Source organism: Panthera tigris, chromosome A3, assembly GCF_018350195.1.
Source record: "Panthera tigris isolate Pti1 chromosome A3, P.tigris_Pti1_mat1.1, whole genome shotgun sequence".
In the NCBI taxonomy this organism is placed as follows: domain Eukaryota; kingdom Metazoa; phylum Chordata; class Mammalia; order Carnivora; family Felidae; genus Panthera; species Panthera tigris.
The window spans coordinates 104,904,352-104,931,764 of record NC_056662.1 but is presented as its reverse complement, the minus strand read 5'-3'; the positions used below and the strand labels follow the sequence as shown (position 1 = coordinate 104,931,764).

The window sequence follows — 27,413 nt, the reverse complement described above, 5'->3', positions numbered from 1 at the left end:
GAAAACCCAAAAGAGATAAACATAGGCAATAAAATAATAAGTCCTCTTTTGCCAGTGTTCTGTTTGCAAAGATATATTTAAGACATCTACTTAACAAAATAATGTATTTTTTTAATGAAAATTCCCAGCAGTAAATTAAAAACAGACTTTAGAAAGGAAGGTGTATAGTGTAAATTCAATACAAATTGTAGGTCTTTTCAATAAGTAATTTTAGTATCTAGGAAATATATTTTACCTTAAAAAACAAAGATTTGTAAGTAATAATTTCCTGGCACTTTAGAAGAAACCAGTGAACATATATCAGAATGGTGAATAAATGTCATTTAAGCCATTAAGTGTATTTTTAGTTATCGACAACATTACATTTCTGGAAATAATTCAAGATGTGCTTATTCCCGACCCCCCCTCTACCCCTTCTACCCAAGATTTGTAAGATTGAATTAGAGGAATAATACATGTTCTTGTAATTTGAATATATGTTATATGTACTTATATTAGGATAGTGGTTAAGAATCTGGGCTCTAGAGAGAGTCACAGTGCCTGAGTATAAATCCTGGCTCTCACAATTACTAGTTTATGTCCTCAGGTTATTTGATGTTCTGTGCCTCATTTGTAAAATGAGGATAAAGCTTATATCTAGTTTATAGGGTTGGTGTGAGGATTAAATTAGGCTATTAGTGACTTTAGTGGAATTATAGAGACCATTTTGCTACAAGGTAGGTGGTGAATGGAAAATGAAAATGTCAAAACAACAACTGTAGCTTACTCCTACCAGAGCTTTCTTCTGGGAGCTAGTGGAGGGGTCTGACTTAAAATTGGGCATGAATTCTTTAAGTTGATAGAGATGTGCATATATTTATATGCTGAGAGCAAATGACCAGTAGACAGGTTAGATGTGAGACAGACAGGACATGTATTTAATGGACATAAGGTCCCTACAAGATAGTAGTAGGCGTGTACTACAGAGCACTGGGAGAGGATTAGTATTTAACCAAAGAAATAACCGTTTCATTGAGTTTGGAGAAAAGGATGTAAGGATGCTATATTGAGAGTATTGTTCTTGAAGTCTACTATTTTCTTTTTGAAAGAGGAGGTGAGGGCACATTTTTTTTATTTTTAACTTTTTTTTTCTTCTTTTGAGAGAGAGAGAGGAAGCATATGAGCAGGGGAGAGGGGCAGAGGGAGAAAGAGAGAGTCTTCAGCAGACCCCACGCTCAGCATGGAGCCTGATGCAGGGCTTGATCCCATGACCCTGGGATCATGACCTGAGCTGAAATCAAGAGTTGGACGCTCAACCAACTGAGCTACCCAGGTGCCCGAAGTGAGGACACATTCCTAAAGTACGAGAAGTGGTGGAGTTGAAAGCTGGAAGGGAATTGTGAAGATCTGAAATACTTACTGAGGTTAATGGGAGTAGGACTTTACTTGGGAAATGTAGAGACTCAGATGAGTTTGGTGGCTGTGGATTTTGTGGTGACCTCTGTGAGGTGTACCCCCCATGCCTACTCTCTCTGCAGTATGCTAGTAATGGAAGAACAAAACTTAGGAGAATAGTGTGAAAAGACCTAGGGACCAAAAGCTGAAGGTAATGTGGTGAGAGTGGTTGAAAGGATGTATCCTGGGTGCCTGGGCTGGATAGGGAAAGGATTGAAGCCAAGAGAAAGCTTATAGGTAGGGAGAAAATGGAGGAGCATAACACCAAAGTTCCATGAGGTTAAAAAAAAGTGATAGAGCTGAAGGATAAGAACTGGTGGTTATAGGCCACAGTAATGAATTTTAAGATTTCAGATGTTTAACTGTTTTGGATGGTAAGGTCCAGAGTGGTCACGGAAGCAGATTATTTGAGTATATTGGATATGAAGACCGTTGTAGTTGGGTAGTCTTCTCTTTAAGGAGGAGAGCAGCTATAGGTCGTTCATATGGATGTGAAAGTCACTCAAATTGTTGATGACCAAAAAGGCAAGGGAGGTGTAGTAAAACAGACATTAAAATTCTTTGTAAGTTGGGGAGTGACGGGGAAGTTGGTGGATGATAGTAATGAAAGTTAGTTAGATAGAGCCTAATTACAAGTAAAGGAGGAAAGTTGTAACAGGAGACTTTCAGAGTAATCATATGTGTGCCACAACAGGAAAAAGATAAAATGCTGGTATCTCCTAGTCTGTTGTATGAGAGGTATAGAGAAAGATAAGTAGAGTGAGGTCCTGTAAGGGGTCTAGCAGAGTTTGTTTATAAAAGAAAAGCAGCATTGCAAAGGACATAGTGAAAAGCATCGGAAAGGAAGGTAACCTTTCAGGAGAGAGGAGGGGTGGGAAAGAGGACGAACCAAGCTTATGGGAATCCAAGGTCTGTCATTGACTAGTCACATGGTGAATGTGTTAGGGAAACAAAAGTCATCTGTGTTGTTGTGGAAACATGGAAGGAGGCCATTTTCTATAAAATGGTGATAACTATTACATAGAACTCCTTTTGTGCCAGTCTCAAACAATTTTGATAGGGTATCATTTCTTAATAGGATGAACAATGGCTGGGAAAAATACGGTTGCCAGTATTTAGAATAGAAATATTAGTACTGTGTAGACATGAGTAGGGAAGTATTTCAAAGGTAACTGCTTATGACCTTTGCTATACATTTAGCTAGAAATGGTAATCTTTTGTGAATTCAGTGTAAATGCTTATGTGGATAAGTGTTAATTTGTGGTTGTCAAGGCAAATTTAGTTTGTTTATTCAAATACGTGTTCTTATTTGCTGGTCATATATTTTTTGCTTGAATTCTCTTAGTTGAAAAGGTAGTTTCAGAAATTGTGGCTCTAATTCAGACTCAGACTTTCTTTGTGGAGACAGTAATCCTCAAGTTCATCAGTTTGGCTCTAAATATCACAACATTTCTAAGTCCATACCTAAAGGATCATTTTAAATCTTTTTTTGGCATTTTTAAGTGTTTTTGCAGACACTCATATAATAATATTGGCATGTCTGTTATTCAGTCTTTTGTGGGAGAAAATAGCATATAAAGCGAAAGACTGAAATTTCCAGTGCTTTGCAGGGAAGTGTAGGGGAAACAGACAGGAAATGGTGGCCCACCCACAAACTACCACTGTGTAGTCTTTTAGTCCAGGTCTTTGCCACCCCTTTTCTCCATGGATTGCCTGGTGTGTTTCCCTAGGGATGGTCCAGATGAAGGAAGTGAATTGCATCCTCTAATTATTGATTGCAACAGCAACATGGCAATGGTATGTAGTGCTTCCCTAAATTCCCAAGTTTGGAAGACCAGGGTCTTTAGGTTTATGACTTAGTTTAAAATTTGAAGTCCATGTAAATTTCCTTTTAAGTGAAGAATACCTGTATTCTTTTTTTTTTTTTTTTAATGTTTATCATTTTTTGAGAGAGAGAAAGAGAGAGAGATACAGTGTGAGCAGGGGAAGGGCAGAGAGAGAGGGAGATACAGAATCTGAAGCAGGCTCCAGTCTCTGAGATGTCAGCACAGAGCCCGACGTGGGGCTCGAACTCATGAACCGTGAGATCATGACCTGAGCCAAAGTCAGACGCTTAACTGACTAAGCTACCCAGGTGCCCTGTGGAATACCTGTATTCTAATTTCCATCAGTAGAGTTCTGAACATTTTGTGATTTGTGCTAATTTTCAGGTTGTTTTTCTTGGCCACAGGCTAGCTAGGAATTGTAACTTTGAAAGCATTTCCATAAAAATGTAGCAATTTGATTAAATGAATATATAATTGTAGTAACTAACATATATTGAGCACAACTATGTATCAGGTTCTGTTCCAAGTTCTATGTATTGACCCATTTAATTCTCACAGTAAGCTTATGAAGAAGTTAGTATCCCCATTTTATAGATGAGGAAACTAAGTCTTGTGTTAAATAACTTTCTCAGTGACATATAGCTAGTCTCAGTGTATGTCAGTTTTTAACTTAGTTTTTGAAGTTGAACTTATGGCTATTAAACCTTTAAAAATTTAAAATAGTATGATGTAACACTTTCCATAAGTATCATTTAAAGGTAAGTTTATTTTTCAGGCACCCAGGTGGCTCAGTTGGTTGAGTGTCTGACTTTGGCTCAGGTCATGATCTCATGGTTTGTGGGTGTCAGCCTGGCATTGGGCTCTATGCTGACAGAACAGAGCCTGGAGCCAGCTTCAGATTCTGGGTCTCCCCCTCTCTTCCCTTCCCCTACTCACTCACACGCTCTCTTTCTCTCTCTCTCTCAAAAAAGTAAACATTTTTTAAAAATTATAAAATAAAGGTAAGTTTATTTTTTTCTTCATAGCCCAATAGACATAATTTATCTTTCTATGGTAGTCTCTTTTTTGTTTACGATAGGATCTGAATCGAAAACATTTTGAGTATATATTATATACAGTACAGTTTTTCTGAACTTGAATAAATTTGGCTTGTCATTATTAAGCAAACCAAATGTCTTAACATAACTATAATTAAAGTTAATATAACACAGTTCACTTGAACATTATGTAGATTTTATTTGTATTATAATGAATGATATCATTGCCTATAGAAATAGTTGTACAGGGTGGCCATAAAGTCTGGAATCACAGATTAATATTATAAACCACTTTTATGTATATTTATCTGTTTCTGTAGCCACCCTGTATTTTATAAAGGTCTTTTCTGCATGTTTTGGTGTGACTTTTATTTCCTGGAGCTAAGGAGGGAAAAAATTAAAACAAGGATAAGTGCTGTACTTTTATGCTGCATATGTAGTAAGAAGAAGGCCTGGACCCCAACAGTTTGATAAGGAAAGATTCCCCTACAACTTGGTGATGGTGATAATAATAAAAATGTAAGAACATTATCTAATATTTATGTTTACTATATATTAGGTATAGTGCTAAGCACTTCACATGTTTTTATCCTTTTCAATGCTTGTAAGCAGTCTTCTGAGGTAGATACTATTATTGTCTGTCTTTTAAAAAATTAGAAATCTGAGTTTTGAAGCCATTTAATGACTGGACAAGCTATGTAACTAGTGGCACATATAGATCTTGAATCTAGGTTGTCTGATTTCAGTGCCTAAGGCTTAATCTCTTATCTACTGTGCTGTATGGCAGGTACTGGCAAACCTTTTCTGTAAATGGCCAGATAGTAAATATTTTAGGCTTTGTGGGCCAAATGGTCTCTGGGAGAATTACTCAACTCTTGTTTTAATAAAGCAGCTACACAATACTTAGAAGAATGGGAGGGGCAGTGTTCTGATAAAACTTTATGTATGGACACGGTTTTATATAATTTTCATGTGTCCTGAAATACTCCTTCGAATTTGTTTTTCAGCTATTTAAAAATGTAAAAAATAATTCTTGTTTTTCTGGTCCTACAAAAACAGGTGGTGGGACCAGAATTGGCGTCTGGGCAGTAGTTTGCTGACTCCTGCTGAATGGCTTGCTATAATTGTTCTTTTCCCCACCAATGATAACAGAAATGGAGAATTCTTCTAATGATCCTTTATAGTAATCTAGTTTTGTTAGGTACAGGTACAAGTTAGCAATGAATCTAGGTAAATGTTCTTTTAGGCAGATAGTCATGAAATGCTAAGGTTATGAGAGCTTTTAATATTATAATTCTTCCTATTACCACACCCTATGCTTTTAGAAATCATAAATATTCAACTCTTAGTCATTCCTATTAAATTGCTATTTTGTGTTTTATAATCAAAAAAACTACTTTGATTCTAGGCCTTTTCTTTTGGTGTATTAGGTGCTGAGGTAATTTGATTCTTCTGAGGGAAAGGGTGTTGGAAATATAATGAAGGGTTCTCAAAAAAGATGATTCATGCAGAATTCACAAAATTGGCATCTTAGATTACAATTTGTCATTTATAAACTTGACCCTGTAGTATGAATTCAGTGTAACTTTGGCTTATGTGCAACAAAAAATACTTCCAGATGTGATCACTGATATGTGATTCTGAATTAAAATGCTTTATGAAACCTTTAGTGTTGACAGATCAGCACTAATAAAATAAAAATCTGTCCATATACATAATGAGGTTTATGAGCAAATATTTACATTTTAATATTTCATAAGGAAAAGATATATACTAAATAAAACTAAATTAATTTCTGTTTGACCAGTACCAGTTATAGATGTCAGTGGTGTTGAATTAAATAGTCCTTTATAGGGACTGTATGGTTGGGGCTGAGTCAGCTTCCCTGGCTTGCCTGACCCCAAATAAGCATTTAATAAATGTTTGGTATTAAATTGTGTTTGGTAAGCCCTGAATCAGCCGGCATTCAAATGGAGGAAGCAAAAGTTTCATTAGCACAAAAGGAAAGGTTCTTTTTAGGAATTGTTAAGTTGAGTGAATCAGATTGTAGACAGAAATGTAGAAATTATTTGTATTAATAATAATATGTCAGAATCATTTAGTGGTTGGCTATTGCCTGTAGTATGAAATCTAATTTTCTTTAGGGTAGGATTCAAAGCTCTCCATGATTTGGCTCCAGCCTTCCTTTCTAGCCCTGACTTTCATTCTCCCGTGTTAACAGACTGTGTAGTCAATCTCTATACTCGTTCATTTATCTACAGATATTCTACTTTGGAATGTTCTTTCTCTTTTCTGTCTAGGCAGGTTTTACTTAGACTTCAAGACCTGAATCTAATGTCTTTTCTTTCAGTGGGACCATTCTTATCCATTGTGATCTTTTTTTCCTCTAAATTCCTAGCACTTTATTGCTTCTGTCACTCATTTGATAACTACTCTTTTCCTGCTTTATGACGTTCCTTATTAAAAATTGGATATTTGCTTTTGTCACTCCAGCTAAATGGAAACTCCTAGAGAATAGAGACCATATCTTGTACTTGTTTTTGCTAACTAGGGAGAAAAGTAAAAACTTCATGAATTCCATGTTTGTGTGTATGAGAATTTTTTCTAAAATGCATTATTTCTCTTTTTCTCTTTAACTTTTATTTTGCAGCAATGTCAAATATATGGAAAAGAACTGAATATTCTTCAGTCAGATTCACAGTTGTTAACATTGTGCCATGTATGCTTTACCATTCTTTCTCTACACACATCTTTTTCCTACTGAACCATTTGATAGTAAGTTGCAAATATAATGTCCCTTTATCCCTAAGCACTTCAATGAACGTTTCTTTTTTAAATTTTTCTTTTAACGTTTATTTATTTTTGAGACAGAGACAGAGCATGAACAGGGGAGGGGCAGAGAGAGAGGGAGACACAGAATCTGAAACAGGCTCCAGGCTCTGAGCGGTCACCACAGAGCCTGACGCGGGGCTCGAACTCACGGACCTGAGCCGAAGTCAGACGCTTAACTGACTGAGCCACCCAGTCGCCCCAAACATTTCTTAATTATAAGGGTATTCACTTACACAACTATAGAACAGTGATCAGAATCAGGAAATAAACATTTGTGCAGTAATATTTTTGAATCTGTGGATATTATCACCAGTTTGTTCCGTGTGGCTTTTTTTTTTTTTTTTTCCTGTTCCAATCCAGGACCATTCATTGTATTTAAATTTTTATGTTTCTTGGGGCGCCTGGGTGGCTCAGTCGGTTAGGCTCAGGTCATGATCTCACATTTTGTGAGTTGGAGCTGTACCTCAGGCTGTCTGCTGTCAGTGCAGAGCCTGCTTCGGATCCTGTTTCCCTGTCTCTGCCCCTCCCCCCACAGCGGGTACACATGTGCTCCCTCTCTCTCTCTCTCTCTCTCTCTCAAAAATAAATAAACATTAAATTATAACTTTTATGTTTCTTTATTCTTCTCACTTTCTTTAATCTGGAACTGAACCATTCCTGAGTCTTTTTTTTCGTTCTTCTTATGACATTAACATTTTTGAAGATTACCAGCCATTTATTTTGTAGGATGTCTGTCAATTGGGTTTATCTGATACTTCATCATGATTAGATTTAGGATATGTGTTTTTGGCATGTATACTGAGTGATATTGTGTCCTTAGAGTGCATCATATGAGGGACACATGCTAGGTATTTGTTACATTATTTGTCATGTTTTCTTTGATCATTTGGATAAAGTGGTTTTTTTCTTAACAGAGCCTAAGGGCTCTTCTATGGTGGAGCTATTTAATATAAGAAACATTTGAGGGCATTACCTGCATTAACTTGAGGGATATCAACTTCTGTTTAATATAGCAAATAATAAAATTTGAATCCTCACAGTGAATTATAATAGTCAACTGGTGAATTTGAACAGAACTGTGATCGAGACAGGCCTGGGCATTTACCCAAACACATACTAACGATTAGTATAAAGTTATAGTAATCAAAAAAGTTTGGTGTTGGCAGTTGAATAAACAGGGAAAATATTTTTAAAAGAACAGACTTAAATATATAAAGTATTTGGCATATGATGAAGGTCACATTTCAAATTAATGGGAAGAGGATGGATTAGTTAATGAATTATGTTTGGGAAAAATAGTTAGAACAATTATGTATCACATTTAGTTGCAGAAACCCAGAATCTTTTCTAGCTAGTTTGAACAGAAAGGAATTTATTACGTGGTACTAAATGGCAAAATCATTAAGAGGACTGGATGGGGGGTGGGGGTTGGGGAGGCTATTCCTACTTCCAGGAATTTAAGGGGGGGAAAAAAAAGGCCTGGATTCAAATTCTGAACCTACCGTTTATTGGTTATGTAACCAACTTCTCTTTGGTTAATTTCTACATCTGTAATTATCTGCAGATAATTTAAATACCTTTTTGTAGGTCAAAAACAGTTGTGTGTTGGTAGTTTCATATGGTTTTATCTAATATTTCTAAATTTGTGAAGTTTAAGTGAGTTTAAGTGCATGTAGCACTGAATAAACGTTCAATACACGTTAGCAATATATTCATTACCGTTTTTCAATATAGTTATGTAAAAATGTATAAATATGTCAGCATGATTACTGATCACATTCTAAAATGAAATAACTTTTGGAGTCAGATATATAACACTTCCTCTATCTGATAATATCATGTGTAGTTTTATATAAGTAGTATTCAAACATGACCAAAACTTTTATAAGTACTGTATGTAACTATATTTATGTATACAGTACAACCTCCAAATATATGGTAATAAAATAATGTCAGGTATACCTAATTTTCGTATAAGTAATTAAATAAATTTTTTTAACATTTATTTATTTTGAGAGAGAGGGAGAGAGGGAGCAGAGGAGGGGCAGAGAGAGAGAGAGAGAGAGAGAGAGAGAGAGAGAGAGAATCCTAAACAGTCTCCTCGCTGCCAGTGCAGAGCCCAAGGCAAGGCTCGATCTCACGAACCATGACATTATGACTTGAGCCAAAATCAAGAGTCAGACGCTTAACCAACTGAGTTGCTCAGGTGCCCCTCACATAAATAATTTTAAGGTGATTGAAATGTCTTCGGGTTGTTTGCCTCTACAATGAATGATCTTGAACCCTATGTTCTTTGACTTTTTGTCTTTTTAAAAATAGTTGTTTTCTTATTGATGAGTTGTTCTTGCTTACCTTAGCTTCACCTGAATCACTTTTTAATTTATTGCCTTTCATTTTCTGTGAATTGGAAAACCAGATTACTTTGGTTTGTTCACAATTCTAATCAAGAGCCAGGGGAAACTTCCTGAAAACAAGTGATTTTTGTACTTAGTACTTCTAACTTTATGGTTTAAGTTCTGACTGTTAAAATCTTTTTTTTTTTTTTTTTTTTTTTTTGGTAGTTATTTTCTGGTTACTGGCTCAGTTCTGGTTGGTTGAAGTTGACATGACTTCTCTAGGTTTGGCATAATATAAATAAAATGTGAATTCACCTTTGCTTTCCTGATGACTCATTAGTTTTCCAGTTGTTCTATGTGTTAGACAATCATGTATTATCTTATCTGTAGGAAGCTTTTCCCTAACTTAAATGTTGCACTGCAGGGGTGTCTGGATAGCTCAGTTGGTTAAGTGTCTGACTCTTAATTTCGGCTCAGGTCATGTTATCAGGGTTGTGAGATCCACCCTGGGCTTGGAGCCTGCTGAAGATTCTGTCTCTCCCTCACTTATCTGCTCCTCCCCCGTTCATGCGCTCTCTCAAAATGTTGCAGTACTGACTTGTAATGGAGAGTCCTCTGAAAATGGCAGTATTTGGAAATGAGCTTTGACACCTTCTGAAGTCAGAGAACAATATGCAGGAGCCTGCTTTGTGATGGCAATTCAGATTTCTGTTTCATCTCTTCTTCAGTGGACAGATACAAATTACATTTGTCTACCATTTTGGTTTTCAACCCATGTTTGTATTTATTCCATTTATTCTTCCCTTTCACCCTGGGAGGGAGGTCTTATTTTATCTTCTGAGTAGAGAGTTAGTGATTTAAGAATATAAGGTTGGTAAATTATAGAGTGGAGATTCAGATTTTGAGGTAAACATTCATTTTCATACCTGTTTCGAAACTTAGGTAGCTTTGTCTCACATCATTTAGAACCAGAATTTTTTGAGGTACTGATTTTTATAATAAAAGAACTAAGATTTCTCTTTAAGATTTTGTATTTAGATTGTTAAATGTTCTTTTCACACTGTATTTTGGAATTTCCTTTCTCTCTCTCTCTCTCTTTTTTTTTTTTTTTTGCCTTTTTATTATAAAGCTAAAACAGATTCAGAAAAAACACACAAATTTACACATAGTAAATTATTATGAAGTGAACGCCCTTGTAACCTCAGTCCAGAACAAGAAATAGAATTCTGTCAGCCACACCAGAAGCTCCTTCCTAATGCCCACCCCAGTCACAGTTTGTTACCTCCAAAATTATCTCTCGACTCTGACTTTGTAGTACTGTAGTCCTTCTTTATCTGCAGGGGTAGGTTCTAAGCACCCCTGGGGATTCCTGAACCCACGAACAGTACCAAAACACATATATACTATGTTTTTTCTAGTATATACATACTTACTATACGTGACTAATAGGTGGGTACCATATACAGCATGGATATGCTGGTCAAAGGGATGAGTCTCATTCCCGGCTGGTCAAAGTAGGAAGGCCTGATTTTTCATCAGGCTACTCAGAATGGCGCATAAGTTAAAAGTTATGAATTGTTTATTTCTGGAATTTTCCATTAAATATTTCAGACAATATTTGACTGCGGTAACTGAAACCGCAGAAAGCAAAACTGTGGATAAGGTAGAAACTACTGTAATCGCTTCCTTTTTTTCCTTATGGTTTTATCTCCTAAGTGTCTGTTCCTAGGCACTAGAGTTCGGTCTTACTCCTTTTTTTAAGTACTTAAAATACATCTTTATTATGATTTCATTGTAAAGGTGAGAAATTACAATAATAAAAATATAATCACTAAAATACTAAAAGCAGTTATTTGGCAACTCAAGACTACATAGCTAAAAACATGAAGTAATTTTAGACACTTATGCTTAGTTTTTATGTGGCTTTTTTTTTTTACACAAATACCACAAAGCAGAATAGTGCTTTAACTTTCCTTCAACATCCATCTTTTTTTCCAAAAGTATGTGTTATATTCCTTCTTAAAAGGATTTACATTTGTACAGAGCTATACAATTTATAAAGCAGTTATTCATGATCTGATTTAATCCTCACAACAGTCTTGTGGTGTAGGTATATTCTTTCCATTTTACGGATGAGGAAATGCTGTAACTAGTATGATGAGACTTTGTGAAAACCTTGTGTTTTCCAAAATGTTTCCTTGTAAGTGTTCATTTTCCAGACTTTAGTCATTTGAGTACTACCTTCATGATTTTTCCTATTCTTCCACAACTGGTACTATTTTACTTAATAATCTTATTTAGAATGACCTTTTTAAATTGGTAGACTATTAGAATAGTTTTAAATTTACAGAAAAATAGAACAGTACAAGAGTTTCCACATTTCCCCGCTCTCCCCACAGCTTTTCCTGTTACCAACATTTTATATTAGTATGCTACAGTTGTTACAAGGAACAAATCAGTATTGATACATTATTACTAACTAAAGCCCATCAGGTTTCTTTAGTTTTTAATCTAATGTTCTTTTTCTATCTACATCACACCCAGTTATCATGTCTACTTAGGCTTTTCTTGGCTGTGACAGTTTCTCAGTTTTTCCTTGTTTTTGATGACCTTGACAATTTTGGGGAGTATTGGTTAGGTATATTATGGGATGTACTTGTACTAGAATTTGTCTGCTGTTTCTCATGATTAGACCAGGGTTATAGGTTGGGAGAGGAAGACCACAAAGATGTAAGTACCATTTTCATAACATCATACATAGCTGCATATATATGTGGGAACATGTGTACATAGTAGTAATGTAATTTATAACCTGATATTGACCCCAGTCACCTGGCTCAGGTAGTGCTTGTCAGATCTCTGCTGTAAAATTATTCCTTTCCACCCTTCCATACTGTACTCTTCGGAAGGAAGTCATTATGTACAACCCACACTTAAGGAATGGGGAGTAATTATGCTCTACCTCCTTGAAGGCAGTGTATCTGCATAATTTATTTGGAATTCTTCTGTCTAGGAGATTTGTCCTTTCTCCTGCGTAACTTAGTATAGTTAGTCATTTATATCGGTATGGACTCCTGGGTATTTTATACTTTGGGTTATAATCCATTACTACTTAATTTTGTTGCTTAGATTATTTCAACTTTGGCCATCGAGAGCTCTTTTAAGTGGCTCTTTTGTCCTTTTGACATACCCCCATCATTTTTTTTTTTTTTTTTGAGAATGTCTTTTCTCTCTACACTATAAAATGACCTAGATTTAGATAAGCTTATTTTAAAATAAAATTTTGTATCCCTCAATAGATAGAAAATTATGTTAAGGAAAATTCTTAAATTTATCTTAAAATTGAATTATGTTTAAATATTGGGATGGTGTTAGGTATTAAAAAACAGACTTTCTCCCTGAAGTAATTAAAAGAAGGCCATGTAAAACTCTGTCTTTCATACTCTCATATACTTCATACATTAGAGCAGTGCTGCTTTTTCCCCACAAATACAGTACAACTATTTTTTCGTATTCAACACTTATTAGGATGTCTATAATGTGCTTGGTGTACCTACCATAGTAGGTACTGTGGGAGATTGAAGAGTATGAAATATCATCTATCATGAAGAGACTTACAGTTGTATTTGGTTAACAGTCTGTAAGAACGGTTGAAAAAAGCCCATAATATACCGCTAGATATTAAGTACTAAATGAGAGAGGTGAGGCTTACAAGAGTTAAAGGAAGAAAAGGTTCATTGTTGAATGAAAGGAAGAACTTTCTGGAGGTGAGACCTATGGTGGGGTCTTAAAGGTGGGTGAAGTCATTTCAGGCAACAAAGTCAGCATTATCTGCAGAACAGTGAGGAAATTGGCTTGGATAGAATCTTATGCTGTTATATACTGGAGTAATTTGAAAATATCTGAACCAATGGATAAATTCCCTTTGTCTTTTGTAACAAAGTTGAAAGTCATCGCTTTATGTATGACATGCCTAAAGGGGTTAGTTCTAATTATTAAAGGACTTGGCTATTCAAATTAAATGTTATTAGAGACATTGAAATCTTTATCTTTCCAAGGAGGTTTCTCATTGAAGCAATGAAATTTAAGTTGTATAACTTTGTTCCTAATACCTTAGTAATGTGTTGCCAGTGTTCTGACTAGGGTAAGACTTACCCTTTCCCCTGGTGGGTGATATAAACAGACTGGCAGCAAACAGTAATTATTTTCTTCCCAGACATACAATAACCCACTTAAAAATGGTATGTAAACATACATAATGGCTTTCCTTAGTTATCATGGTACTTGACTACTTTGGGGCTTTTTTGATCATCTATTAAGATTGTAATGTTTTGTTGTGGTTTTAATTTCTTAATGAAAAAATTTTAATTTATTGCATATTTTGTTTACAGAGTAATATATGGTATTTGAAAATTGAAGTAGTATGTATTTAAAGTCACTTTTAATGAATTAAATTAAATACTATATTTCCAAATTTACCTTTCAATAACCATTTATAATTTTTATGTAACTACTTCCAGCATTTTAAAGAGAAGGAAGGGAAATATATTAAAAAATAGACTCTGCAGTATATATTAAAATATTTACTGTATATTTATGCTATGTATGTTTTATTACAAGAAATCAGAATATTTTATAAATGTTTGAGACTATTGGGGGGGGGGCATTTTTAGATCTCCTCCCTAATATCTCCTCCCTAATAAGTCACTGGTAAAGTTTCATCTTAATTTTCTTTCCATTAGAACTTTTTTTCTAAACAGTAACAGATATAGTGATATGAAGTTGACAGATACATTTACTGTATTTGTATATACCATAGTAAGACAGATTATTATTTTTTTCATTCATTTCTGTGTCTTCATAACAATTTTCAAGTGTTTCTTTTCGGGCAACATCATACCACTGTACTGTTCAGGGTTTGGGAATAGGACAGTGTATCTGCAAGATAACTTTAAAAGTAGCTACTAGAGAAAGAGGAGTTGATAGTATTATGTAGTAGTAAAGCACTAGAATAGGAGTTTGGAGCTCTTTTCTAGTCCTGGTGCTGCCTTGTCTTATGTGACCTTGGAAGTCAGGTTCTGCATTTTCATTTGGCTTATGTGATCTTCAAGCCACCTTCTATAAATTGTATCATTTTGTGTCATGGTTGTGCAAACAAATGAGCATATTGGAAAATAACATGACTAAAGTGGTGGAATACCTCTTCTTCAGGTGTAAAAATATTAAAATCTTATTTTTCTTCTCCCATCTTAATGTAAACTTTTAAAAAAATTTATTTATTTTGAGAGAGGGTACAAGCAGGGGATGAGGTGGAAAGCGGGGATGGGGGGGGGGGTAGAGCAGAGAATCCTAAGCAGGCTCCATGCTGTTAGCGTGGATCCTGATGTGAGGCTTGATCCCACACACCATGAGATGATGACCTGAGCCAAAACCAAGAGTCAGACCGCTCTACTGACCGAGCCACCCAGGCACCCTCCCATTTTAATGTAAACTTTTAATTGAAGTACAGCATACATAAAGAAAGTATACAGATGAAAACACATCCAGATTACAAAACATTACCAGAATTCTAGAAGCCTTTAGTGACTCTAAGTTATTCCTCCTCCTCCCCTAAGGGAAACCATCTTGACCTCTAACACTGTAGATTAATTTTGACTGTTTTTGAAATCATTCCGTATGGCTCTTGTGTCTGGCTTCTTTTGCTCAGCATTATATTTGCAAGATTTTTAGAGCTGTAGTTTGTTCATTTCCATTGCTATATGAAATTGCTTTGTATAAATACGTAATTGATTTATCTGGTCTCCTGTTAGACTTACCATAAAAGAAAAAAAAAGATAAATTGAACTACATTAAAGTTAAGAAATTGTGGTAGCTTTTTAATCTCCAGGAAATTGAATCTTTCCTATTTATACTTTTATATACAAATGGGTGCTTCAGTTTAGTCAAAGTAGCCTAACGACTCACTTTTCTCTTGCTGCCTTTACTGGAAGAAAGGAATAGTTTGATCATTTTAATAGCATGCAGAAATTCTAGAAACATACATATAAAGGAAATAGAAGATTAATAAGGGCAGTAATTTAATACCTTCTAAATTTTTAGTTCTAGGACAGATGTAAAAATTAGTTTTAATTCTTACAACTAGTTAGAAGGTGTTTTTGCCTTTTCTTAAAACTAGTATATATTTAGGGGTATTGATGACTATGTTGTTATTTAGGTGTGCCAATTTAAGGTTGTCTCACACAATTATAATTTATAAGCTGAATACAGGATTTTTAAAATATTTACTCCATCAGCATTTATCAAGTGTCTATTGTGTGTGTAGTCCTAGAACTTTGGTTTTTTGCCTATATCAAGTATTGTGTTAAGTGATAGGTAATACCCAAGTTTGTGATCCCTAAACATTTTCCCAGCAAGTAAATGAAAACCAAACTTTAGAGGCTTATAACATTTTCTCATTTAGATTCAGTTCATTCTCTACTAACTCTTTAATAAGGCAACAACTTAGGAGGGAGTTGCAGATCATTGACAATGTCAGGCAATAGATTCAGTATGAATTTAAATGGCAAAAATTATATCTAACACTTCTATAAATATCACACAAAATGTAAAACAGTAATGCTTTAAGAAATGGTCTTAAACTTTAATGGGTGTTTGATATAATGTGTATTGTTGCTTAGCTGAGTTTTTAATATACACTGGAGTTTGTGTATTTGAATAGCTAGGCAGAGATAATTCCTATTTAGCCTTTTCTTTTATCTTTTTAACCTTTCCTCCTAAGCCAGAGTTTAGAGTTCTTTTTTATTTTTCAGTTCATTGAGAATGGATCAGTTTATAAAATGAAGGATTTGGACTAAATAATTATTGTTTAAGGCGCCTTATTTCTCTATTCTGGTTTTTTAAAAATACTCAAAATTTAGTGGCTTAAAACAACAATCATGTTATATTTCACATTAATGTGGGTCAGAAATTTGGGCAGAGCTTAATCAGGCAGTTCTTCTCCATTGAGGTCACTTGGTGATACTCAACTGGAAGGTCAGACAGTTTTATTTACATGTCTGGTACATGTCTGGATGGCTGGCAGGCTGGGCTTAGCTAGGACTGTCAAACTAATCACCTATAGGTGGCCTCTCCAGCATGGTGGTTTAGAGTCATCAGACTTATTAAATGGCATCTCAGTACTTTTAAAGAAAGAAACCACCAGAATTTTAGAATCTGCAAGACTTAATATTTAGTCTTGGAAGTTGTGCAGCTGCTCTTGGTCAAAAGCAAGTCACAGAGCCAGCCCAAATTCAAAGGACAGGGCTCCCCAAGGGCATGATTACTGCAGGGGGAGGGGAGTCAACTTTGGAGACTCGCCATGCTACATGATCTAAGAATCTGTAACTTCAAATAGTATATATAAAAATTAAAATTTTTTAACAGAATGGTATTCAAATCATATATTCAAGCTGATTTTCATAAAACTCCACTACTATAATATTTTTATTTCCCTACAAAACTTCCAGAGTACTCTGCAATTTATATTTTCCCGTAGAAGTGTCTACCTCAGATAGTTTTCCTGTTTTATTATGAAAAACATTTAATATACAGGAAAGAAGAAAGAATTTACAGTGAACACATTTATCCACCACTTAGATTCTGTAATTAACATTTTGCTATAATTGGGTTTTCCCATGTTTATCCATCATCCATCATCTTATTTTCTGATAAACTTAAAAGTAAGTTGCAGGAATCAGTTACAGATTTAAATTAATTTTCTTTCTGATCCTTTTACCTTAAAGGATAGTCAGAAAATGTAAAGAATTCCTATTAGCATATTTTATCTGAGAACTTCCCTGCGTGGACCTTTTCAACCTGCTTTATATAATGTCACCTATCCAGTCACACTTTGGTTTAGTTTTTCACAACTCTTCCTTTTTAAATATTTTTTAATGGTTTATTTTTGAGAGAGAGAGACAGAATGTGAGCAGGGGAGGGGCAGAGAGTGAGGAAGACACAGAATCTAAAGTAGGCTCCAGGCTCCAAGCTGTCAGCAAAGAGCCCAACTCAGGGCTTGAACCCATGAACTGTGAGATCATGACCTGAGCCTAAGTTGGACGCTTTACCGACTGAGCCACTCAGGTGCGCCCCCCCCCCTTTTCTTTAATATTTATTTATTTTTGAGAGAGACAGAGTGTGAGTGGGCTAGGGGCAGAGAGAGAGGGAGACATAGAATCCAAAGCAGGCTCCAGGCTCTGAGCTGTCAGCACAGAGCCCCATGTCGGACTCGAACTCATGGACTGCAAGATTATGACCTGAGCCGAAGTCAGATGCCCAACTGACTGAACCACCCAGGTGCCCCAGTTTTCACAACTCTTACCCCTAATAGTCTCACTAAGATCTTCAGAGGAAAAAGAGAATTTTTTTTTTTTTTTTGGTAATTATAAAAACAGTCATCCACAACCCCAGCATAAGCACAACTATTATTTCCTGTTATTTTTTTATTTCATATATTTTTGCAATAATTGCTAGTGTATATAGTTTAAAAATCTTTTTTAAAACATGTGAAGTGTTCAGATTATTATATAATAGCCTGATAATTAATGAGTATTTGATATTTGATTGAATGACAGGACCACTGTTTTTAACCATGGGCAAGTAAGTTGCTTCCCAATTGAGGAAAGCTATTGAACCCAGTCACATGTTATTGCTTATTGCCTGAAATTGGTTATATGTAAAGTTCATTACCCCATCCCTCTGATGCACACAACCTTAAGAGTTAAAACTGCAGAGAAAGAAGTTGAAAGGAATAAAGATTGACTTTAGTTCTATATCAGGAACAGATTAGGAAGTTAGGGAAAAAGTTACATTCAAATGTGATGAAACATTTTTGTTAAGTAAATTTTCATTTTTTACCAGTATTTTGACAGATATTCTCAGAGTTGAGTAAACTTCGTATTTAAAGTTTACCTACAAGTTTAAGCATATTAGAAACCTTTGATGTCAAGTAGAAAGACTAGATATGTTATATATTTACTCTGATTTTTATTCCTCTTTGCTGTGTAACTCCTTTGGATTCTAAAAAGCAGTAGCCAGTGCACTACCACTTGCTAATATAATGTATACTTACATAAGTGGTGGTTGCAAATTTTTCTCTTAGCTTGAGCATAATTAGCTGGTCAAACAAATTGAATTCTCTAATTGTAGGGATACAGGGTCTTACAGAAGATAGTTTTTGAGTCCTTCTACAGTGATAGAGAATTATACTTAATCCATCAAGGCAGTTAGTTGAGTCTCTTGTTTTATTAATAGATTTTTCAGAGAAAGCAGTTCTTGATTGTCAAGATTCATTCTTCCTAGAATTAACCTTTATTGTAGAAAAAAAAAATCCCATCTAGCCTACATTCTTCATGTTATATAGTGAGTATATTTCATCTTGTTTGGCCTCTGTGGAAACAGATGGTTACTATTTTTCATATAGTAACTTTAGATACCTGAAACCTAACATTTATCTTTTAGGCTTTACTGTGCTTGAATTAAGTTATTTACATAATACAGACCTAAACAGAGCTTTCTGCCCATGAAAAAGATGCACTCTGGGGATTCTTAAAATATGCTTCTGGACATTTGGTCATGTTTGTGTGTGCATATATTCATGGTCTTAATGAGCAGTTAGGTAACTTGAACTACATTGCTTGATTGCTACATTGGTGGGAGCATATGTCCAAGTATCAGCTCTATCAACAAATATTATAGCAAAATGAATGCAGAAAAAATGATCTGGGCTTGATCTGACTTTTGAAAATGTAGATTTACTTTGGGGAAGACGTGAGGAATCTGATCTGGGCTCTATTCATCCGATTTTTGGAAAATTCCTAGAATGTTAAGTTGATCCTGGGATGACTTTATGGGTTTGAGCCAGATCTGGGGAGATCCAGATTGTATCATCTTCTTGCAGAGTGGGCTTTAGGATATCCCATGTATTCTACACTTAAGAATTACTACTTGTATCTCTCATTTATGTGGATCCTCCTGAGTTGATCTGAAGAGAATAGAAGGGTACGGGAAAGGAGATTTAAGTTTGCCATGTCATATTTACTTGGTGTCAGCCTCTCACACTTGTTTCCTGTCTAAATAGCACAATAAAACTCCATAGTAGAAGTACATGGGTGCTTTTTTAAATTTTGAGGATGCTTTACTTTGACAATAAGAATATTTGAGTTTTGGATTTCAACCAGTAGAATGGTAATGGTTTTGCCTTTGTTTTTTTCAGTCAGTGAAAACTTAAAAAAAAAAAAAAAACCCAAAAACCTTTAATATAGGTATAATGCAATTGGGTAATGTTTGTACGTATTTTCCTAAAAATTACCTGAGACACACCGTTGGCCTAGTTTATCAGTGACATCATTTAAACAGTGATGGCTCTTGTTAATAAGGAACTCACAGTGAATTAGGTGAATTCTGAAGCCAAGAAGTTTAGTTGTAGATCTTGAATTGATTAATTACAGCAACCCCATTTGTTGAAGAGACCATTTTCATAAGGAAATAGATGAAAAGCTTTTCAAAAGGCCTCCTTTATAAATTTCCAAGTTCTCCAAATCTTTAACTTAGTTTTTTTTAATATTTTTTTTAAATGTTTTTATTTAGTTTAGAGAGAGAGCAGGGGAGGGGGGGGAGGATGGGGGGGGGGGAGTGTGACAGAGGATCCACAGCGCGCTCTGTGCTGACAGCAGAGAGCCGAAATGGGACTCAAACTCACGAGCAGTGATATCATGACCTGAATGAAGTCAGACACTTAACCAACTGAGCCACCCAGGCATCCCTAACTTGCTTTAGTTTTTATCTTTGATTTTTCTTTTAGTTTTCCCAAATTAAAAAATAACAGATTTCATGTAACATAAAGTTTTTTAAAAAATCAAATCTGTGTTTATGTGTTTGGATTTTTGCTTTGTTTTGGTACAGGAGCATTTTAAACTTCTTTGTGGCCAGGGATAGCCTGCTTCGTAATTTCTATTATAAGAAGAGTTTAGAGGTGGCAGTTTGTGTGTATGTGGGTGGGGGGGGGGGCGGTGGTGAGGGATGTCATGAAAATATGTTTTGAAGCTTCTTTTGAATAGTCATTTTATTTTCACTCATACTGTATGTTCTAGATCATTCAAATCATCAGAGTTCTATAAAAATGACCTTATTTACATATAATGCACATATCACCCATATAACTGAAAAAGTATCAGTTGTCCATATCAAATACATAGTTTCCCATATTTATGTTGCCACTGCCTTGTTTACGCTACCATTACCTCTAACCTGAACAGGTCTCACAACTTCTTATCTGTTGCTTCCTTCTAGTCTTATCTCTCTCAAGCAGTTTCTTTGCCTTAAATCCATCCTCCACGTAACCACCAGGGGATGAGCTGCTTAAATTGCAAATTTGATCTGGCCACTCCCTGGCTGCCCTCCAAGACCGTATTCTTCAGAGTGAAGTGTGTAAAATGATTTATTGCTGATGCGGGGAAAAAAATATTAGAATTTTTGTATTTACTTTTAGACCTAAGATAGAGGAAAGAAATTAAGCCATACCAATATCTGATAGAACGATTCACATGCTCCGTCAGTCTGTCAGTTTGTCCTCTGTCACCTAAGGAGGAGTGGGAGTTCCATGCAGGAATTTACAATGGAGCTCTCTCCCATTCGCTCTCCGTGTGTTGCATCATATTGCCATTTACTTGTACTTTGTTAAGTATGTTTATGTATTATCTGATTCTCATAAAATAGATAAGTGTCTTAAAAAAGATTTCTTTGAAGAAACGAGAGATTTAAGAGATGTTAATAAGCAGAGGAGAAGAAGAAAATGGCACAGACCGTTTTATATTTTTGTTCAAGTTGTTTTTCAGACACATTATAGGTTGAAAATTAGTGATCCAGTCAGGTTTGATAAGAAGTCATCTCTCCAAAGTCAAAATTACTCAGGTGACTTGTTTGAAATATGTTTGATTCTTTCCCTAAATATATATATTGTGCCTTAAAATACCAGCTAATGATAGAAAAAGCAAAAAGTAGTTTGTCAGGTCTTAATATTCACCACTCTAGGCCTGCATAAAATTTAAATATTATAAGCATCTTGGTGATTAAGTCCAACTGGGAAAATAAGGCAATGTGTGTGAAAGTAATAAAAAGTTATAACATCAAGATTAAAATACTCCCTTCACTTGAAAGAAATAAAAATGCTATTTTCCAGCACACATACATACACCAAACTCTAATGAAAGTATGAAACTGATGCTGTAATTAGCAGGACATCTAAGATGCTTATTTTTATCCATACTTTTCAGATTTCTATTTTTTACATGTTTTATAATGTTCATAACATATTAGCAGAGTAATACACGTATAAAGAATTTATATATATTGAGGGTGTGAGCTCCACATTTAAAAACCTTTTATTGACACTTAATACATGTAATCATAATCCAGGTAAAAAGAAAGAGAGCATACCCAATACCCCAGAGGACCCTACACCTTTCCTCTTCTCCCAATTATTACCCCCCCAATATCTCCAAAAATAACTGCTATCTTAATTTTTGACAATATTGTGTAGTTTTACCTGGTTTATGTAAGTAGAATCTTAAAACGTATACTCTTTTGTGTTTGGTTTCTTTTGCTCAGTACTGTTTGAGAGTCATTCATGTTGTGTAGCTGTGGTTCGTTCAGTATCCTTGCTGAATGATACTGTGTTATATGAATATGCCACAGTTTATTTGTCTGTTCTAATATTGATGGATTTGATTTGTTTCCAGTGTCTGACTGTTACGGATAATACTGCTCTGATTCCTGTACATATTTTTTGGTACACATATTTCTGTTGAGTATAATCCTAGGATTGGAATGCTGCGTTGTAGGGAATGTGTTTATCCCACTTTAATAGTGATGCCAAATAGTTTTCCATACTGGCTGTACTAGTATATAGTTCCATCAGCAGTTCTAAGAGTTTGTGTTGTTCTACATCTTCACCAACACTAGGTATTGTTAGTCTTTTTAATTTAAGCCACCCAATGAGTGTGTAGTGGTATTTTATTATGGTTTCAAATTGCGTTTTCTTGAATACCAATAAGGTTGAGCATCTTTTCACATATTTATTGGCCAATTGGATGTCCTCTTTTTTAAAGTTCCTGTTCAACTCTTTTATTCATTTTTGTATCGGACAACTGTCTTTTTCTGGTTGATTTATAAGTATTCTCTGTATATTCAGGATATGAGCCCTTTGTCAGTTATGTTCCAACTGCTTTCTCCTATTCTGGCGTGCCCTTTCACTTTTAATAGTGTCTTTTTATAATGGACATTCTCAGTTTTAAGGTTGGTCCCGATATTAATCTTTTCCCTTATCAATAGTGATTTCCGTATCTGTTTAACTATCTTCTGAAAGCTTTATTGTTTTGTCTTTCACAGTTAGATCTGGAATTGATTTTTGTATATGCTCTGAGGTAAGGGTCAAGTTTTATTCCCTCCCCTCCCCCATATGCAGATCCACCTGACCCAGCATTATTTATTGGCATGGATCTTGTTTCCCCAGCTCTCCAAAGTGCCGCCTTTGGTCTGTATATGAGTGTGCTTAATTTTGGAGTCTCTTTTCAGTTCTATGGGTTTATTTGTCTACCTTTGTCTTAATTACTGTAGTTTCATAATAAGTCTTGCTATGTAGTAGAGCAAGTGCACCTACATTTTTCCTTTTGTTCATGAGGGTTTTACTTATTCTTGACTTTTTGCTTTTCTGTGTAAACTTCAGAATAAGCTTACCAAATTCCATCCACAGGAACACATGCGTGCATGAACACACACAAAGTGTTGAAATTTTTTCCATACTGCATTAAATTTTCAAATCAGGGTAAAAGTGGCATGTTTTCATTGAGTCTTCAATCCATGCATTTGGTATATTTATCCAATTATTTAGGTATTTAATTTCTCTCGACAACATTTACTAGTTTTATGTGCGGAAGTCTTGAACGTCATTTTATTATTTTTATTACTAGGTATTTTTTTTAGTATTCCTGTAAATGATATTCTTTAAAGCCATTGTTTTTCTGTTTGTTTCTAGGATAGAGTAATATAGTTGATTTTGTGTATTGACCTGTATCCATCAACCTTGCTAAGCTCACTATTAATTCTAATCAGCTGTCTATATATTTTTGGTATTTTTATATACATAATCATGTTGTCTGTGAATGATAGTTTTATTCTTTTCTAATGTCTAATTTCTCTTGTCTTACTGAACTGAGTAGGACTGCAGTATAAAAGAGAAGTGGTGAGAGTAGGTATCCTTGTTTATTTTGTTCCCTATCTCAAAAGGAAAGCTTTCAGTATTTCCAACATTAAATATGATGGTGTCATTTTTTAATTTTTGTTATTTGCCTGTTGCACTTACTATGGCTGCATAATCAATTAAAAATTTAATGGCATATGGGGTGCCTGGGTGGCTCAGTTGGTTAAGCATCCGACTCTTGATTTCAACTCAGGTCATGATCTCATGGTTCATGAGATGTAGCTCCACATTGGGCTCTGTGCTGATAGCACAGAACCTGCTTGGGATACTCTGTCTCCCTCTCTCCCTGCCCCCCCCCCCCACCCCAAATAGATAAACACACATTTAAGAAAAGAAGTTTTAAGTATATTTTGAGAGAGAAAGCACAGGTGGGGGGAGGGGCAGAGAGAGAAGAAGAGAGAGCAAAAGAGAATTCCAAGCAGACACTGCGCTGTCAGCATGGAGCCTGACATGGGGCTCAAACCCAGAAACCACGAGATCATGACCTGAGCTGAAGTCCTACACTCAACCAACGGAGCCACCCAGGCACCCTTCATTTAAGAACATTTTAATGGCCTATGGGGTGTATGGGTGGCTGGGTTGGTTGAGCCCCACAGAGGGCTTGCTACTGTTGGGTCCCCTGCCCCTCCCCCGCTTGCACTCTCTCAAAAAATAAACATTAAAAAAAATTTTAATAGCATAAAGCAACCATTTATTATGATCATAGTTTTTGTGGATTAGGAGTTTAAGTAGGGCACACCATGGAAGGCTTATCTCTGTTCTGTGTTGTCTGAAGCCTTGGCTGCAAGATGCAAAGGCAGAGGGAGAGAGGAACCATCTGAAGACTCATTTACTCATGTCTGGTTGTTGATGCTGGCTCTTTGCCGGGAGCCTCCTTTCCTCTCCACCTGTGGAGAGGTGGTCTCCGCCATGTGGCCTAGTGTGAGCTTCTTCACAGCATGGTGGTTGGTTTCTCCTAAAGCAAACATTCCCAAACAAGAGAAAAGAAGCTGTATCCTTTTTACAGCCTAGTCTCAAGTCATATAAGCATTACTTTTGCTATACTCTGATTGGAGCAGTCACAAGCCCCCAACCAGATGCAAGAGAAAGGGAGCACAGACCCTGCTTTTTGCTGAAAGGAATGTCTGTCCGTCATAGTATAAGAACACATCTATGTTTACGTATGCATGTATCCAGCTAGTGCAAGAGAGAAATGCAGAAAATGTGATCTGCTATAATGCCTTTGTTATCAGACTAAGGATGTTCCCTTCTATTCATAGTATTTAATGTTTTTGTTTTGATGGATTTTAAATTTCATGAAATGCCTTTTATTTGAAATTAATGATTTTTTTCTGTTAATGTAAGTTTCTTCAATAAAGTCAACTTGGTTGTGATTTATTATCTTTTTTATATGTTACTGCTTTTGGTTTGCTAATTCTTTTTTAGGATTTTTGCATCTTTGAAAGTTCTTTGAGAGGACCACATCTTAACCTACATCACTTTTATATCCTACCATATACCTAATAAAGTGTTGGACATATGGTAAAAGCTTAGAAAATAACTTTTTTTCCTGTCTCTCAGTTCCTTATTCAACAATATCAAATCCTTGGGATACAATGTGTTAATGATTTTATTAAAAAATATTCTTTATGTGGAAATAGGAGAGGTTTTCTGAAAATGTAAACCTATCCGCCCTCACCTAGAAGTCTGAGTAGTCTTTTCTGTATCATATCTACCAGCTTGAGAACCTTCACTATACATAAGCAAAGATTGTGCAGCAAGAAGGACAATAAAATGCCGGATTCTCTAATTTGGCACTAAATAAAAATTTATTTCGCTTATTGTCTCCTTCTTATTCTCTTTCTGTAGCCATGGAGAAATAAAGTCATAAAATTAATACACTGCCAATTCTGATTATGGAGGCCGGTCTCAGCCTTATTAATAAAATTTACTTTGTCAGTAAAACTGATTCCTGTCTTAGAAGAGATACTTTAAAAATTATGTATTTGTAAATTATAAATATGTACTTGCACATTTTAACAAATCAAACTTTGTACAAGATAACCCTTGTTAATAGTTTAGTTTGTATCCTTCTGTGGTAGAGGTAGACAAAATACGGCCCTCGTGCCAAATCCACTGTATCTGTACATCCTGTGAGCCAAGAGTGTGTTTTTATATTTTTAAATGGTTGAAAAAAATCAAAAGAATATTTCATGACCCATGAAAGTTATAGGAGATTCTAACTTCAGTGTCTATTCAGTTTTATTGGAACATAGCCAAGCTCATTTGTAGACATGTTGCTACAATAGAGTGCAATAGTTGGGACAGAGTTCTTTTGACATTGCAAAGCCTAAAATATTTACTCTTTGGTCCTTTACAGAAAAAGTTTGCTGACCCCTGTTCTACATGAACAGGTTTTGTTGTTTGTTTCAAAAACAGGACATAAAATAACACTGTGTGTACAATGGCTGTGCATTATCTGTTGCTTACTGGCAACTAGCTTTTTTCACTTCATGTATCTCCTATGGATAACCTTCACACCACATTGATAGACATATGATACATTCTTTTAATAGTGTATAATATTTCATATTTAGGAGCCATTTCGTTCACCTGTTCTCATTTTGATAGACCTTTAAGTCTTGTTTATATAGTCCCTTCTCTCCTTACTACATACGTTGTTGGATCAAAGAGTGTGTGTGTAATTTTAAATAGCTATTACCAGATTACTTTTAAGAAAGTTTGTAGCAGTTCACAAATGTACCAGTACAACTGCCTGTGTCCTAATAACATCCTAGCTACTGATTGCTCTCATATTTTTATTTAGCCCATAGGAACAGTAAAAATTGTTTTAATTTTCTGTCCTGCTGACTGAAGAGGCTAAGTCATTTGTAATTGTAAAGACATGCTTTCAGCAGTGTCAAGTTTAATCATCTCAACAATTTGTTTTCTTTTTGCTTTTGAACAGATCTTAAATGCCAGCAGTCACAACTGCAGATTTTACTCTAGCCAATTATCTTTCCTCTCCTTGCTTATAGGAAGTAACCATTTTTTTTTTAAGTCTGCACCTATTACAAGAGTACTATGTGAGAGATTTCGTCCTACTTAGCCCATATCTCTCACAGTATGTGAAAAAAATCCTAAAACACATCTAGATACAGTAAATAAGATCTTTGGTTACAAAGGTCATTACATTTTTATTCTTTGGACAATTGAGTAAATACAGATTAATAGTTTATTAAGCAATGCTGGCTCTAGGCTACATTATGAAAAAGGTGAAATTGTCCTTACAACTCCACCTTTTCTCTTCTCCCTCATTTGTACCCTTATTTAGGTTATTCTTTTAGGTGATCTGCCCTTTTCAGATACACAGTTATGCCCCAGTTGTCTTCTGCCATCATTTATACTTTTGGGAAAATTTAAATTCTACTTACTTCTAAGTGAATTTACATTTTAAATTATGAAAGTTTTTGTTGCTTATTAAATGAGGAGTTTGCTGTTGTTTTGACAACAGCTTGTTTGAGATATAATTCATATACCATACAGTTCACACATTTAAAATACTCAATTCAGTTGTTTTTAGTATATTCATAGGTTGTGTAACTTGTACCACTATCAGTTCTAGACTACTCTCAACACCCAGAGAAGAAATTCTGTATTCTTTAGCAGTTGC

General features: G+C 35.2%; 1 protein-coding gene across 1 annotated transcript in view; it reads left to right on the top strand.

The window, feature by feature from the left end:
* The window catches only part of EML4 (EMAP like 4), a 160,582-nt gene that overhangs the window by 28,067 nt on the left and 105,102 nt on the right, over window positions 1–27,413 (top strand). The gene's annotated exons all lie outside the window — the stretch shown is intronic.